The sequence below is a fragment of the Coregonus clupeaformis genome, chromosome 17 (assembly GCF_020615455.1).
Source record: "Coregonus clupeaformis isolate EN_2021a chromosome 17, ASM2061545v1, whole genome shotgun sequence".
NCBI lineage: Eukaryota > Metazoa > Chordata > Actinopteri > Salmoniformes > Salmonidae > Coregonus > Coregonus clupeaformis.
The window spans coordinates 17774340-17790129 of NC_059208.1; the positions used below are offsets into that span (position 1 = coordinate 17774340).

Sequence of the window (15790 nt, forward strand, 5' to 3'; positions counted from 1 at the left end):
CATTTTTTCCCCACTGTACACTCAAATAGTATTTGGTAGCATTGCCTTTAAATTGTTTAACTTGGGTCAAACGTTTCGGGTAGCCTTCCACAAGCTTCCCATTTTGGCCCATTCCTCCTGACAGAGCTGGTGTAACTGAGTCAGGTTTGTAGGCCTCCTTACTCGCACACACTTTTTCAGTTCTGCCCACACATTTTCTATAGGATTGAGGTCAGGGCTTTGTGATGGCCACTCCAATACCTTGACTTTGTTGTCCTTAAGCCATTTTGCCACAACTTTGGAAGTATGCTTGGGGCCGTTCTCCATTTGGAAGACCCATTTGCGACCAAACTTTAACTTTCTGACTGATGTCTTGAGATGTTGCTTCAATATATCCACATAATTTTCCTTCCTCATGATGCCATCTATTTTGTGAAGTGCACCAGTCCCTCCTGCAGCAAAGCACCCCCACAGCATGATGCTGCCACCCCCGTGCTTCACGGTTGGGATGGTGTTCTTCGGCTTGCAAGCCCCACCTTTTTCCTCCAAACATAACGATGGTCATTATGGCCAAACTGTTCTATTTTTGTTTCATCAGACCAGAGGACATTTCTCCAAAAAGTACGATCTTTGTCCCCATGTGCAGTTGCAAACCGTAGTCTGGCTTTTTTATGGCGGTTTTGGAGCAGTGGCTTCTTCCTTGCTGAGCGGCCTTTCAAGTTATGTCGATATAGGACTCGTTTTACTGTAGATATAGATACTTTTGTACCCGTTTCCTCCAGCATCTTCACAAGGTCCTTTGCTGTTGTTCTGGGATTGATTTGCACTTTTCGCAACAAAGTACATTCATCTCTAGGAGACAGAATGTGTCTCCTTCCTGAGCGGTATGATGGCTGTGTGTTCCCATGGTGTTTATACTTGCGTACTATTGTTTGTACAGATGAACGTAGTACCTTCAGGCATATGGAAATTGCTCCCAAGGATGAACCAGACTTGTGGAGGTCTACAATTTTTTTTCTGAGGTCTTGGCTGATTTCATTGGATTTACCCATGATGTCAAGCAAAAAGCCAGAGTTTGAAGGTAGGCCTTGAAATACATCCACAGGTACATCTCCAATTGACTCAACACTACCGTTCAAAAGTTTGTGGTTACTAAGAAATGTCCTTGTTTTCGAATGAAAAGCTATTTCTTTGTCCATTAAAATAACATCAAATTGATTAGAAATACAGTGTAGACATTGTTAATGTTGTAAATGGCTATTGTGGACAATAAAGTAGACGAGCTCAGGGCGGGGATGTCCTTCCAGAGAGACATCAAGAAATGTAAAATACTCTATTTTAAGGGAAGCATGTCTCTCTCCAGATATATTGTCCCCGTCCATTCAGCCAGCGGGGTTCTCCATCCATCACGCGGACAGAAAGAAAGAACTCTCCAGGAAAAATAAAGGGTTTTGTTTCATGATTAACAACTCACGGTGTGATTGTGGTAACGTACAGGAACTCAAGTCCTTTTGTTCTCCCGACCTAGAATACCTCACCATCAAATACGACCGCAGAGATAATTTTCTTCGGTCATCGTCACTGCCGTGTATATTCGCCCCCAATGGCTCTCAAGGAACTTCACAGGACTATGTGCAAACTGGAAAACGCATATGCTGATGCCGCATTTATTGTAGCTGGGGAATTTAATAAAGGAAATCTGAGGAAAACGCTACCTAAATTCTATCAACATGTATGTATAATGTATGGATGCCGTGACGCCTAGTGGCAGCCTTGGTAGTTTACTCCTGCGAATTTCTATAATTATTTGTTTTAAGTGTTTTTTATGTGCATGTTTATCATCAACCTTTTATTTTTTTGATAGCTATTCAAGTATAGAATACAGATATCTAGTATTTTTTTCCATCAACAACATTGAATTGGTTTGGATATTTCACTACTTCTCCAAACTAGCTAGTTGTTTTGATTTGAAATACCAGCCTAGAGCTTCCTAGATTATCTAATCTCCTGGAGCCAAGGACCATTGTGTTTTTCATGCGTGCAGTTTTCTGTTGCTTCAACTGCTGGACGTTTTTTTTAAATCAGCTGCATTTTTGCTGCTTTTGATTTGCTTCTCACCTGTGGTAACCATGGAAACTAAAGTTGCAACTAGACACTGGTACACACGGGAGAGCCTGCTTCCTCCAAGACATCAATTCTACTATCCACCAGGACTGGATGGGAGGCTGGACATAGTGAAGTCACACCAGCAAGCCCATGTTTGTATAGGACAGCCCAGGAAGCGAGGGAGAAGAGGGGGAGTAAGGAAGAGGCTAAAGAGACTCGCTGCGACCAACGCTGGCAGGTGCCAGGTGGAGGAGGTGGTCGCTCCACCATCTGAGGCGGAGGCCCAATGTTGCGTGAAGATGGATAGAGAACCCTTTGTGGGAGAGCAGACAGAGGACCAATCAATTGAGTCAGCAACCTTCCTTGGTGAAGAGGAGAACTCGGGCGAATTCAACAAAGTGCCCCAAACAGATCTTCCTGAGGTAGAGTCTTTCAAGGCCCTCACCTCCAGAGGTTTGCTTTGTTTACATCTTAATTTACGCACTCTACTGCCAAAAATATGAGATTCGCTTGCTCGCCAGAAAGAGTAATGCAGGGGTTTTATGTTTCACAGAGACTTAGCTAGATCCTTCTGTGAAAGACTCCGAAAAAGAAAACTTCCTAATTACCCGAAAGGACAGAAAATGGAGAAGAGCATCTATTTCAGAGACATTGGTTTTAACATGAGAACTGATTTAAACCATGATCACATGGAAGCAGTTTGGCTGGATATATTATCACCAAAAGAGCAACCCAATATTGGTAGGGGCTCTGTATAGCCCTCCAGACCAGAGTGGCTTTTATGAGATCCTTGAAAAAGAGTGTTCTGCCTACTGGGAATATCTAAACACTGAAGTAATTCTACTGGGTGATGTAAATACTGATGTACTGAACATGAGCTGCCCCCTGTAGTACTGAACATGAGCTGCCCCCTGTATAAGGCCTTGTCTAACTTTTGCAAAATGTTGTTTGACTCAGTTAATAAATGAGCCCACAAGAATCTGTGTAACCAGTTAGACTGCCATTGATCTCATTATGGTATCTGGTAATCACAAGATATCCCAAAGTGGTGTAATTGCATAAAGGAATAAGTGACCATTTCATAATAAACTGCACTAGGAAAGTGAGAAAAGAAAACGGGTAAATTTTCACAATACCATCATTTTTTTTTACATTTTTTTGTCATTTAGCAGACGCTCTTATCCAGAGCGACTTACAGTTTTTTATATATTTTTTTTTTATACTGGCCCCCCATGGGAATCGAACCCACAACCCTGGCGTTGCAAACGCCATGCTCTATCAACTGAGCTACATCCCTGCCGGCCATTCCCTCCCCTACCCTGGACAACGCTGGGCCAATTGTGCGCCGCCCATGAGTCTCCCGGTCGCGGCCGGCTGCGACAGAGCCTGGATTCGAACCAGGATCTCTAGTGACACAGTTAGCACTGCAATGCAGTGCCTTAGACCACTGCGCCACTCATCAGGACCAGCGCCACTCATCAGGACCAGATCAGGATCAGGACCAGATCCCGCAAAACTATGACAAAGAACAATTTAATAAACTGCTCGGACAGGTAGACTGGTCTGATGTTATGGAAAGTGAAGATGTTGAATGAGCATAGGAACTCTTCCAAGGTAGATTTCTCAGTACTGTGGACAAGCTGGCACCCCTAAAAGTGATGAGGATCAAACAAAGGACAGAACCCTGGACAGGTAGGGAAATCCTTCACTCCATCACCATGAGAAACAATGCTATAAAATACTTTAAGAGGTCAAAATAGCTAGATTCCTTCAATCAATACAAACACCTAAGGAATACAGATCAAAGGCTGGTTGATTAAGCGAAATGGTCCTTCTATGAGAGCAAGATCCAGGACATTAAAAATGACCCAAGGGAGCTCTAGAAGACTCAAGGATCTAGGCACTAGCAACAATCCAAAAGTCAAACAGCATTGGACTGAACATCAACGGTACTGTAACCTTTGACAGAGCACAGTTTTTCCACCACCATTGCCAGCAACCTTGTTGACCAACTCCCAGAATGCTCTGGCACCACTGGAAATCATCATATTCAAACATATTATTCAGCCAAGGGCATCTCCGAAGGACAGTATGCATTTTCCTAGGTTTCAACTTCAGATGTTACAAAGGTGCATAAAGATCTAGACAAACAGAAAGCCACAGTACTGGATAACATCCCAGCTAAATTCCTAAGTGATGCTGCTGATCATATTGGACCTTATGTAAACACACATCATCAACCTTTCCATTCAACATGGAAAGGTACCACAAGAGTTGAAACATGCAAGAGTTGTTCCTTTATACAAGGAATCAAAGTTGAACAAGGGAACTACAGCCCAGTGTCAATCTTGAGTGTGTTGCCAAAGGTTTTAGAAAGAGCACTCAATGAACAGATCCTAAAGTACATTGATAACCATAACATTTTATATGACCTTCAGTCCTTCTACCAACACTTGTTTACTATACTTGACAGATTTGATCAAGAAAGAAATTGACAATGGCAACTTATGTGGTATAGTCATGCTTGACCTACAAAATCATTTGATACTGTGAACCATGATATGTTGTTGTACAAACTGAAAGCAATTGGTTTAGGCACCAAATCCTTATTATGGGTGAAGTCATACCTAACTGATAGGGTTCCAAAAGGGTGGATGTGTGCAGGACACCGTCTGATGCTAAGGAGATCAAATGTGGTGTCCCCCCAGGGGAGCATTTTGGTACCTTTGCTTTTTTTGCTCTACATAAATGACATGGACTCTGACTGTTCATGCCCTCTGTTCCTGTAAGTGGATGATTCTGCCCTCTTGGTTTCACATAAGAATAAAGAGACCGTTGAAAAGTCCCTAAGCATTGAACTGACTAAAGTTAGTACGTGGTTATCCGACAACAAACTGTCTCTGCATTTAGGCATGACGGAATGTATCCTGTTTGGTTCCAAACACAAAGTGAGAAACTCTTCCAACTTATCGGTCAAGTGTAATGGTGTAGCGGTGAAGAAAAAAATGCTCTGTTACCCTGGCAACATCTCTGATACAGTGCCACTATGACGATGCTTGTGTCTCATGGTTCAGTGGCATTACAAAGATGCTCAGCCCTAGGACGCACATCGGCCCTAATCATTTTAGAGAACTGAACTGGCTTCCAGTTGATCTACGGGTGGTGCAGGTCAAACTGTTGATGTTTTTGAAAGTTATACATGACCTTGTCCCCAGTTACCTGTCTGGTTATTTTAACTTCATTAGAGACTCTCATAGCCATCACAACAGAGCTAGTGTTGCCAATATCAGACCGCTGCGCTATAGGAGCATGGCTGGAAAAAGCTCTTTCCTTCACACTGGTGCAGAGGAATGGAATGGTGTACCAAACAATATGAAATCCATCTCCGTTCTGCTCCTCCCCACCTATAGGCAGAAACTTATTTTACAAGTATTTTGCTGCACTTGTAATAACATCTGCACATTTGTGAACACGACCAATAAACTTTTAATTTTACTTCGATTTTTGTTTTTGGATGAAAACTCTCAGTTTTTGTAATGCCCTCAATGGCTTTCATGTATTTCAAACATGAGCTTGTCCGAGGTGTTGGACTCGATGACAGTTGCTATCCATTGGAGCGCTGCGATTGGTTGCCCAAAATTCTGGGGTGGGACTTAGTGAAGAATCAATTGAATTGGCTACAATAGGAAATCATAGTAGTCAAACCACAGTTGGGTTCACAAGTTTGGACAGCAGAGTATAATACAGTAAAGAAAAGAGGAGTATAGTTCAGTACAGTACACAGTAGTTGAGTACAATAAAGTTCATTACACGATAAGGTACTGTATTGTACTGTACTCTACTGTACTGAGCTCTACTGTGCTGTACTTTGATGTCCAAACTTGTGAAACATAGACGTCTATGATTGGTTCAGATTTGGTCTGGTCTGGACCAAACAAATCTGGTCTTGTTTGGGGGCAGAGCTCATTAAAATAATAGCCAGTGTGTAGAATAATACCCAAATACGCAAAGGAGAATATTGCATATTTATACCTTTGTGTACCTATTTAGGATACATCACCATGAAGAGAATGACATTCATATCCATAATTATGCATTTCTGTGTAGTACAGATCAGGGACTTCACTTACTGTAGTTCAATAACCAAAATAGATTTTTTCAAAGTCAACGTGTCATTGAATAGCTGACAACCCATTCTTTCTGCAGACATAGTTTAATTTTAATTCGGAGCAGATATTTAACAGAGTTTTTCACAGAAACTGAGGGAGATTTTACCTAAATTCTGTTACCAAACTTTGCATCTGCACAGTTCTTCCAGTAAAATGTGTTTTTGTACATTCTGTGTAAATTGTTAAAAGTAGTCCTTGTGCATAGAGTTATGCTTTGTTAAACTTTGAAATCGACCAAAAAAATATATATATATACATATTGTAAAGTGGTTATCCCACTGGCTATAAGGTGAATGCACCCATTTGTAAGTCGCTCTGGATAAGAGCGTCTGCTAAATGACGTAGATGTAAATGTAATTTTGTTTGGCATAAATTTTAGGTGACAAATCTGAGTCTCAGCGCAATTCCATTACCATGGAATTGACCAGCACTAACACCATGGTACCAAGATAAAACACTTAAATCAAATGTTTTAAAAGGTATAAAATGTATAATTGTCTTAAAAATATAAAACGTATAAGTGTTTTAAAAAGTATAAAAACACAGAAGCGCTGTATCGCCACTCAAACTTTATGCTTCCTACTTCCTGGTCATGTGATTCCGCGACGCGGTTAGCTTTTAACAGCTAGGACCGCTATTTCTTGTCCCGGAATCCCTCTTAACAGACAGGTTGAAGCCTGCTTGACAGAGCCGCTAAGCTGCTAGCCATCAAGCTAACGAAGTTAGTCCCAGATGAGTTTTGCAGCCCTCTGTCTGGAGAAATAAATGAACGGTTCCAGCGCTGTAGGAGATGTATCTACTACGCTTGTTTCGGGACAAACTGGATCACTCAGAGTTCCAATGCGGCAATTGTTTGCTTGCAAAGGACTATAGGCTTGAGTTGGCTTCCTTGATCACGCAGGTCGCCAGCCTACGTAAGAAACTGGGGAAAACGCAGAGTGGAATGTTTACCTTTTCTACGCCGGTGGCAGGACGGCGTTCGCACTTGTTGGATGCATCTTTGCCTTGTCGTTTGTCATTATCCGACCGGCTGGTGTTGCCCGGAGTTTGTTCGCCAGGGGAGCCATCTCCTGCCTCTCCTCCCCCTCTGATAGAGGAGTCGAAGGAGCACAGCAAGAGGACCATGGCAATCAACGATGGTCGCATGTCACGAGCCGTGGAAGCCGAAGACAGCAGCCTCCCGCGAAGCAGTATACACTCCCAATGAGAGGCCTGGAGAGGATACAAACAAAGAATAGTTTCGCCATCCTGGAGCTTGATCTTCCTGCACCGTCGTCGCTGGGGGTATCTGCGTCTGCGGCCGCAGTGCCTACTCCTACGATATCGAAGTCAACAACCTTCCGTCCCTGCTCTGGATGGAACGGGGCATCTCCATCTGTCGGATGCCTGCACCAGGCACCGGGAGAAACAGGCTCAAGTTATGCTGCCTCTCGCTTGTCCATAAAGGGTTCTCCGAATCCTGTGAAGCGTGGGAGTGGGCAGATTTCCCCGTCCTTCTCGCCAGCCATGATTTTGGGCAGCTCCATTGTAAGAAATGTGACCGTTCCTGCTGCAAAAACAATGTGCTATCCCGGAGCTCGAGTAAATTACATCACTAAGCTGCTCCAGAATGTACCACATCAATTCTATCGTAGTCTATGTGGTGTGATGTCACGAGAGGCTGTGTCCTGGAGGGACGTTACATCCCCCTGAGGTGGCTGCAAACCCAGACAGCTATGGCTCCATCTGCTGGTATGGTCGGGAACTCCACCCCTCTATGGCCAATCTTCCCACGCAGCTGAAACAAATCAGGAGCTGATGAGCTGAAGGTTTGTGGAAGGGAAGAGACACACTGAGGGAGTGTGTGGGGGGTGAAGAGACACAGTCTCCAACCTGGGCTCTCTGGAGGACAAGAGTGCTGCACGTCCACTTCCATGAGGAATATAAGGATTTGGAGATACTTACCTTTGGGAAATACTCACCTTTGGATATATGCACCTGTGGAAATACGTGAGAGATTTTGGAAGGACTTTTGGCTGGGTTGGCCACTAGCTGCAACGTGGACTACAGTAAGGCTGGGGAAAAGTTATCTGAGCGAGTGAGAATTATGATTTTGGATGTGGAAGAGACATCCCTGAACTGTTAACCCTTAAAGAGCCACAAGAGAACAGAACTTTGTTATATTTTCGTTAATTTCCCAAGACCTATAATAAAATCCTTGTTTTGTTTGAACCTTGTCTCCTTGCACTACTTGAGCAATCCCGCTGAAAGCTGTGTAGCCTCTCGTGACGTCACAGATGGTGGAGAATACGGGCACGCTCAAGCGTTAATAGTGCATGTCAGAGGAGGATACCGAAGGTTTGATCACCCAGTTTTCCAAGTTGGCCGTAGGCTCCCCGCCGACTGAAATGGAGGACATATTGAAAGCCCTTGTTGCTGGCCAGCAAGCCCAGATGCAAGCAAACGTGGCTCTCTTGGAGGAGCAAAAGAAAGCCAACCTTCTGAAGGCAGAGGAATTGCAGTTGCAGAGACAGAGGGTGGTCCAAAATACCCGCCCAATAAAGGCAAGTGACTTTATATCTAAGATGGGAGCTACCGATGACATTGAGGCATACCTGCATGCATTTGAGGCCACGGCCACTAGGGAAGCCTGGCCCAAGCAACAGTGGGTTGGTCTGTTAGCCCCCCTTTCTAACCGGGGAATCGCTGAATGCTGTCCGGGACCTGGGCCCTGACCAGGTTACTGACTATGATGCCCTGAAGTCTGAGATCCTCAGCAGATATGGACTCACAAAGTTTGGTATGGCCCAGCGCTTTCACAGCTGGACCTTCCAACCAGACCAACCTCCTCGGGCGCAGATGCATGAACTTGTCCGAATCGCAAGGAAATGGCTGGATCCGCAGAGGAATACAGCAGCGGCGGTGGTGGAGGCCGTTGTGGTGGATCGTTACCTACGCGCCCTGCCTTATGAGGCAAAACGGTTCATCAGTCAACAGGCCTTGACCACGGCTGATCTGACCGTGGAAGCTGTGGAAAAGTACCAGGCCACAGCGGAGATGCTGAATGCTTCCCGAAAAGACCCCAGGAGTGCGGCCCCACCACAAATGGGAAGAACCCGTCCAAAGGACCCCAAGGTCTCGAACCCAGCCACGTCAGGACTTATCCCGGCTCCAGGGGGAGCCAGAAACCAGGCGGGTCCAAGAAGAGTACACCAGGAGGGGGGAAACTTCGACAGTGTTACCGGTGTGGGGAGATGGGACATATCTCCTGGCAGTGTGGGAAACCAGCCGATGAACCTATGCCCACTGCGGAGTCCTCCAGCTCAGCACCCACACACCGTTTTGCCTCGCTCTTGGGAGTCGTAGATGGCGGCCCAGATCGACCCCCCCACCTGCCCGGTAACTGTGAATTACCATGATGTGGAGGCCTTACTGGATTCTGGTAGCCGGGCCACCCTGGTGCGTAAGGATTTGGTGGGCCCAACGTGTCTGACCCCGGGGAAAGTCCTCCCAGTTTCCTGTGTCCATGGGGACACCAGAGAATACCCCATTACTGAACTTACAATGACCAGCACACGGGGAACCATACACACGACGGCGGGGTGGTTGATTCCCTCCCCGTCCCTGTCCTAATTGGACGAGACTGCCCAGCCTTTTACCCACTCTGGAGAGAGTCTCAGGAGAGGATAACCCGAGTACCTCGGAAACGGAGAGGCAAGACTCATCCTGGGAAGGCTCCGGTGCAATCCTCCGAGTTACTCACTCCCGCCCGGGCTCTGATAGGGATGACAGGTGCCCAGACCGACACCGAGACTGGTCCGGATACGGGAGAAGAGAACGCAGCCCAGGAAAGTGCTCCGTTCTCCAGTGAAGAAGACGTCCCAGGCACCCAAGAGCTTCCCCCTCTCACAGGCCAGTATGGTACGGCTCAATTACAAGATCCTACTCTTGCAAATGCCTTAAGAAATGTGCAGGTATTAGAAGGTGTAGTGTTAGGTGATAAGACAAACCCTACTTACCCCCATTTCGCAGTAAACCGGGGTTAGTATATCAGATAGTCAAGAAAAATGATGAAGTGCATGAACAGCTCCTCGTGCCACAGCCCTATCGGGCCACAGTACTCAACCTAGCACACACACACCCGCTAGGGGCCCACTTGGGGGTAGAGAAGACTAAGGAAAGAATCATGCAACGTTTCTTTTGGCCAGGAGTACACAAAGAGATAGAGAACTACTGCCGTAGTTGCCCTGAGTGTCAGCAGGTTGCGCCAAAGCCCACATATAGAAACCCGCTCATTCCCTTGCCCATTATCGAAACTCCTTTTGAGAGGATTGGATTAGACATAGTCGGGCCCTTACCGAAAAGTTCCAGGGGACATCAATACATTCTGGTCATTCTGGACTATGCATCCCGGTACCCGGAGGCCATTCCGCTGAGGAAGGCTACATCCAGACAAATCGCCAAGGAGCTGTTCCGTCTCTCAACTAGTCTGGGAATCCCAAAAGAGATATTGACGGACCAAGGGACTCCATTCATGTCCAGGGTGATGAAAGAACTCTGTGCTTTACTGAAAATCAAACAGCTGAGAACCTCGGTCTACCACCCCCAGACAGATGGCCTAGTCGAACGTTTTAACAAAACACTAAAATCCATGCTGCGGAAAGCGGTAGGGGAAGATGGGCGCAACTGGGATCAGCTGTTACCCTACATATTATTTGCGGTGAGAGAGGTACCTCAGTCTTCTACTGGTTTTTCACCCTTTGAGCTCTTGCTTTCCTACAGACCCAGAGGACTGCTCGACATCGCCAAGGAGGCCTGGGAGGAGCAGCCATGCCAACAGCGGACACTGATCGACCATGTCGGGGCTATGAGGGAGAGAATGAAGGCCATCTATCCCATGATGCGGGAACACCTGGAGGCCAGTCAGCGGCAACAGCAAGCCTCCTACAACAGATCTGCTCAACCCAGGGAGTTTAAGCCGGGGGACAGAGTGCTGGTCCTGGTGCCAACCGTTGAGTGTAAATTCCTGGCAACCTGGCAAGGACCATATGAGGTCATTGAACGCATGGGAGAAGTAAACTACAAGGTGAGGCAACCAGATAAAAGAAAAACTGAGCAGATTTATCATGTTAACCTTTTAAAGAAGTGGCACGCCAGAGAGGCGCTGTTCAGCTGTCTACCCCCACAGAGACCAAGGAACCGGCGCGAGAAGAGGTTCAGCTGGGTCCAAATCTGTCCCCACATCAACGACAGATGGCCCTGGAACTCGTGGAGCAGAACCAGGATGTCTTCTCCTCCCTTCCCGGTCACACAGAGGTGGTCCAACATGAGATCCGCACCATGCCTGGCCGAACGGTAAACCAGCGCCCGTACCGCGTGCCAGAGGCTCGTAAAGTGGTTATACAGAAGGAGGTAAGGAAGATGCGGGAGTTGGGAGTAATCGAAGAGTCCCACAGTGCCTGGGCAAGTCCCATCGTACTAGTTCCCAAGCCAGACGGTTCAGTACGATTTTGTAATGACTATCGAAAGTTGAATGAAGTGTCTGAATTTGATGCATACCCAATGCCTCGTGTCGATGATTTAATAGACTCCTTGGGGCATGCTCTGTTTCCTAACCACTCTTGATCTCACAAAAGGCTACTGGCAGGTGCCCTGACCCCGGCGTCTAAGGAGAAGACAGCCTTTGCCACCCCGGGAGGGGTTCTACCAGTATACCCGACTTCCGTTTGGTCTCCACGGGGCACCTGCCACGTTCCAACGCCTGATGGATCGAGTCCTTGCGCCCCCACAAGAGTGCACGCAGCGGCTTATTTGGATGATGTTGTTATACAAAGTCCGGATTGGGCCAGCCACATACCCCGGGTACAAGCGGTGCTGGATTCGCTCAGGGAAGCAGGGCTCACGGCAAACCCGAAGAAGTGCAAGCTGGCCTTCAGTGAGACAAACTACCTGGGGTACACCATTGGGCGGGGTTGGTCAAACCACAGGAAGCCAAACTGCGGGCCATACAGGACTGGCCGCAGCCCATCACCAAGAAGCAAGTAAGGTCATTTTTGGGCCTCGCTGGCTACTATAGACGCTTTATTGCAGATTTTGCTACCATAGCTGCACCGTTGACGGAGCTGACGACCAAACGCCACTCACGAATGGTGAAGTGGAACCCTGCGGCGGAGGCGGCTTTCCCTCAACCTGAAGCGAGCACTCTGCTCCAGTCCGATCCTGGTGGCACCAGACTTCAAGAAGGAATTCATTGTCCAAGCGGATGCTTCGGAGGTGGGTCTGGGTGCTGTCCTCACCCAGGCACATGACGGTGAAGAACATCCCATTCTCTACCTAAGCAGAAAGTTACTTCCAAGAGAGAAGAACTATTCAACGGTGGAGAAAGAATGTCTGGCGGTAGTCTGGGCCCTGGAGTCCCTTCGGTTCTATCTCCTGGGCCGACGTTTCATGGTGGTATCTGATCACGCCCCTCTGCAGTGGATGGCCAAGAACAAGGAATCAAACAGTAGAGTAACCAGATGGTTTTTGAGCTTGCAACCGCTTAACTTTTCTGTTGTCCACAGGGCTGGCAAGCACCACGGCAATGCGGACGCCCTCTCCCGGCGTGATGCCTTCTTCGCTGCCTTTACCCCGACGAGGACGTCGGTCCCGAGGAGGGGGATGTGTGATGTCACGAGAGGCTGTGTCCTGGAGGGACGTTACATCCCCCTGAGGTGGCTGCAAACCCAGACAGCTATGGCTCCATCTGCTGGTATGGTCGGGAACTCCACCCCTCTATGGCCAATCTTCCCACGCAGCTGAAACAAATCAGGAGCTGAAGGTTTGTGGAAGGGAAGAGACACACTGAGGGAGTGTGTGGGGGGTGAAGAGACACAGTCTCCAACCTGGGCTCTCTGGAGGACAAGAGTGCTGCACGTCCACTTCCATGAGGAATATAAGGATTTGGAGATACTTACCTTTGGGAAATACTCACCTTTGGATATATGCACCTGTGGAAATACGTGAGAGATTTTGGAAGGACTTTTGGCTGGGTTGGCCACTAGCTGCAACGTGGACTACAGTAAGGCTGGGGAAAAGTTATCTGAGCGAGTGAGAATTATGATTTTGGATGTGGAAGAGACATCCCTGAACTGTTAACCCTTAAAGAGCCACAAGAGAACAGAATTTTGTTATATTTTCGTTAATTTCCCAAGACCTATAATAAAATCCTTGTTTTGTTTGAACCTTGTCTCCTTGCACTACTTGAGCAATCACGCTGAAAGCTGTGTAGCCTCTCGTGACGTCACAGTGGGTTTTAATGACATTATGAAGGGCAGCTCTGAACAGTTGAAACTTGATTTTAAAGGGCTGATTGACTCCGCTAGACACTAATAAAATACCCATCATATCTGGACCTGTACCCTTTCTGAATCGTGGCATTGAATGCTTTAGCAGGATTCTTTCTCTTCACAACTGGCTACGTGATTATTGCAGGTCAAATGCGTGTAACGTTTTTGACAATTTCGATACCTTTTGGGAAAAAAACACATTTTATAAGGAGGATGGGATCCACCCAAATCATTTGGGTTCCTGGATCCTTTCACAGCATTATAAGCCTGCGTTGAGACACTGACTTATCAATGACCCAAACTCATCTCAGTTAATCCCTACCACCATTGTGACGCTGAGCTGTCATAATGCTTCATCAAATGTACATTATACCAGTGGCGTTGGCAGACACAATGTAAGTGTCTCCCGAGTGGCGCAGTGGTCTAAGACTGTGCCACTAGAGATCCTGGTTCAAATCCAGGCTCTGTCGTAGCCGGCCACGACCAGGAGACCCATGGGGCGGCGCACAATTGGCCCAGCGTCGTCCAGGGTAGGGGAAGGAATGGCCGGCAGGGATGTAGCTCAGTTGGTAGAGCATGGCGTTTGCAACGCCAGGGTTGTGGGTTCGATTCCCATGGGGGGCCAGTATAAAAAATAAAAAATATATAAAAAAAATATATATATGCACATTACTAACTGTAAGTCGCTCTGGATAAGAGCGTCTGCTAAATGACTAAAATGTAAATGTAAGTAACCTAATTGATTTCCCTCTAACTGCCCTGAATGCCTCTGCTGATCCTACAGCTATTGTATGCAGTAATCATGTGCCTATGAACCAGATTTATACTGTTAGCACTGAGGCGGTGTGCCCTAGAAATAAGTCCAGTGTGTGTAGCTCACCCTGCACTAACATAAACAACATGAGCATATCTACTTCTGATAAGCTTCCCAGTAAAGCAATGAAAACAAGTAAGCATCCCAGAAAAGTACTCAAAATATCCCACGTTAACATATGTAGCTTAAGAAACAAGGTTCATGAAATCAATAATTTGCTAGTAACAGATGACATTCATATTCTGACTATCTTTGAAACTTAGAGAGGATCTCATGTTAAATACTGTTTAAGTAACATGACTACAGGTTCATCGGCCTCACCTAAAGCCCATTCTTATGGGAAGCTGCTATAGAACACCAAGTGCTAACAGTCAGTATCTGGATAACATGTGTGAAATGCTTGATAATGTATGTGATATCAACAGAGAGGTATACTTTTCTGGGTGATTTAAATATTGACTGGCTTTCATCAATCTGCCCACTCAAGAAAAAGCTTCAAACTGAAACCAGTGCCTGTAACCTGATTCAGGTTATCAGTTAACCTACCAGGGTCATTACAAACAGCGCAGAAATGAAATAATCAACATGTATTGATCACATCTTTACTAATGCTGCAGAAATTTGCTTGAAAGCAGTATTCAAATGTAGTGATCACAATATAGGAGCCATATCCAAAGGCTGGGCCTAATATTGCATATAAGAGGTCATACAATAGGTTGTAGTGATTCCTATGTTGTTGATGTAAAGAATATTTGTTGGTCCGTGGTGTGTAATGAGGAGCAAACAGACACTGCACTTGCCACATTTATGAAATTGCTTATTCCAGTTACTAATAAGCATGCACATATTAAGAAAAAGACAAAAAACTGTTAAATCCACGTGGATTGATGAGGAATTAAAACATGTTATGGTTGAGAGGGATGAGGCAAAAGGAATGGCAAATAAGTCTGGCTGCATAACCGATTGGCAAACGTATTGCAAATTGAGTAATCATGTGACTAAACTGAATAAAAATAAGAAGAAACTAGATATGAAACAAAGAAAAATGGCATAAAGAATGATAGTAAAAAGCTTTGGAGTACCTTAAACACAATTTTGGGAAAAAAGGCAAACTCAGCACCATCATTCACTGAATCAGATGGCTCATTCATCACAAAACTGATTGATATTGCCAACTACTTTAATGATTTTTACATTGGCAAGATTAGCAAACTTAGGCATGACATGCCAGCAACAAATGCTAACAATACACATCCAAGTATATCTGACCAAATTATGAAAGACACATTGCAATTTTGAATTCCATAATGTGAGTGTGGAAGAGGTGAAAAAAGTATTGTTATACATCAACAATGACAAGCCACCAGGGTCTGACAACTTGGATGGAAAATTACTGAGGATAATAGCGGACGACA

The 15790-nt window shown here is 45.9% G+C and overlaps 1 protein-coding gene across 1 annotated transcript in view; it reads right to left on the reverse strand.

Annotated features, from left to right (window-relative positions):
• LOC121585921 (transcription factor HIVEP3) overlaps positions 1-15790 on the reverse strand; it is a 110301-nt gene that overhangs the window by 81485 nt on the left and 13026 nt on the right. The gene's annotated exons all lie outside the window — the stretch shown is intronic.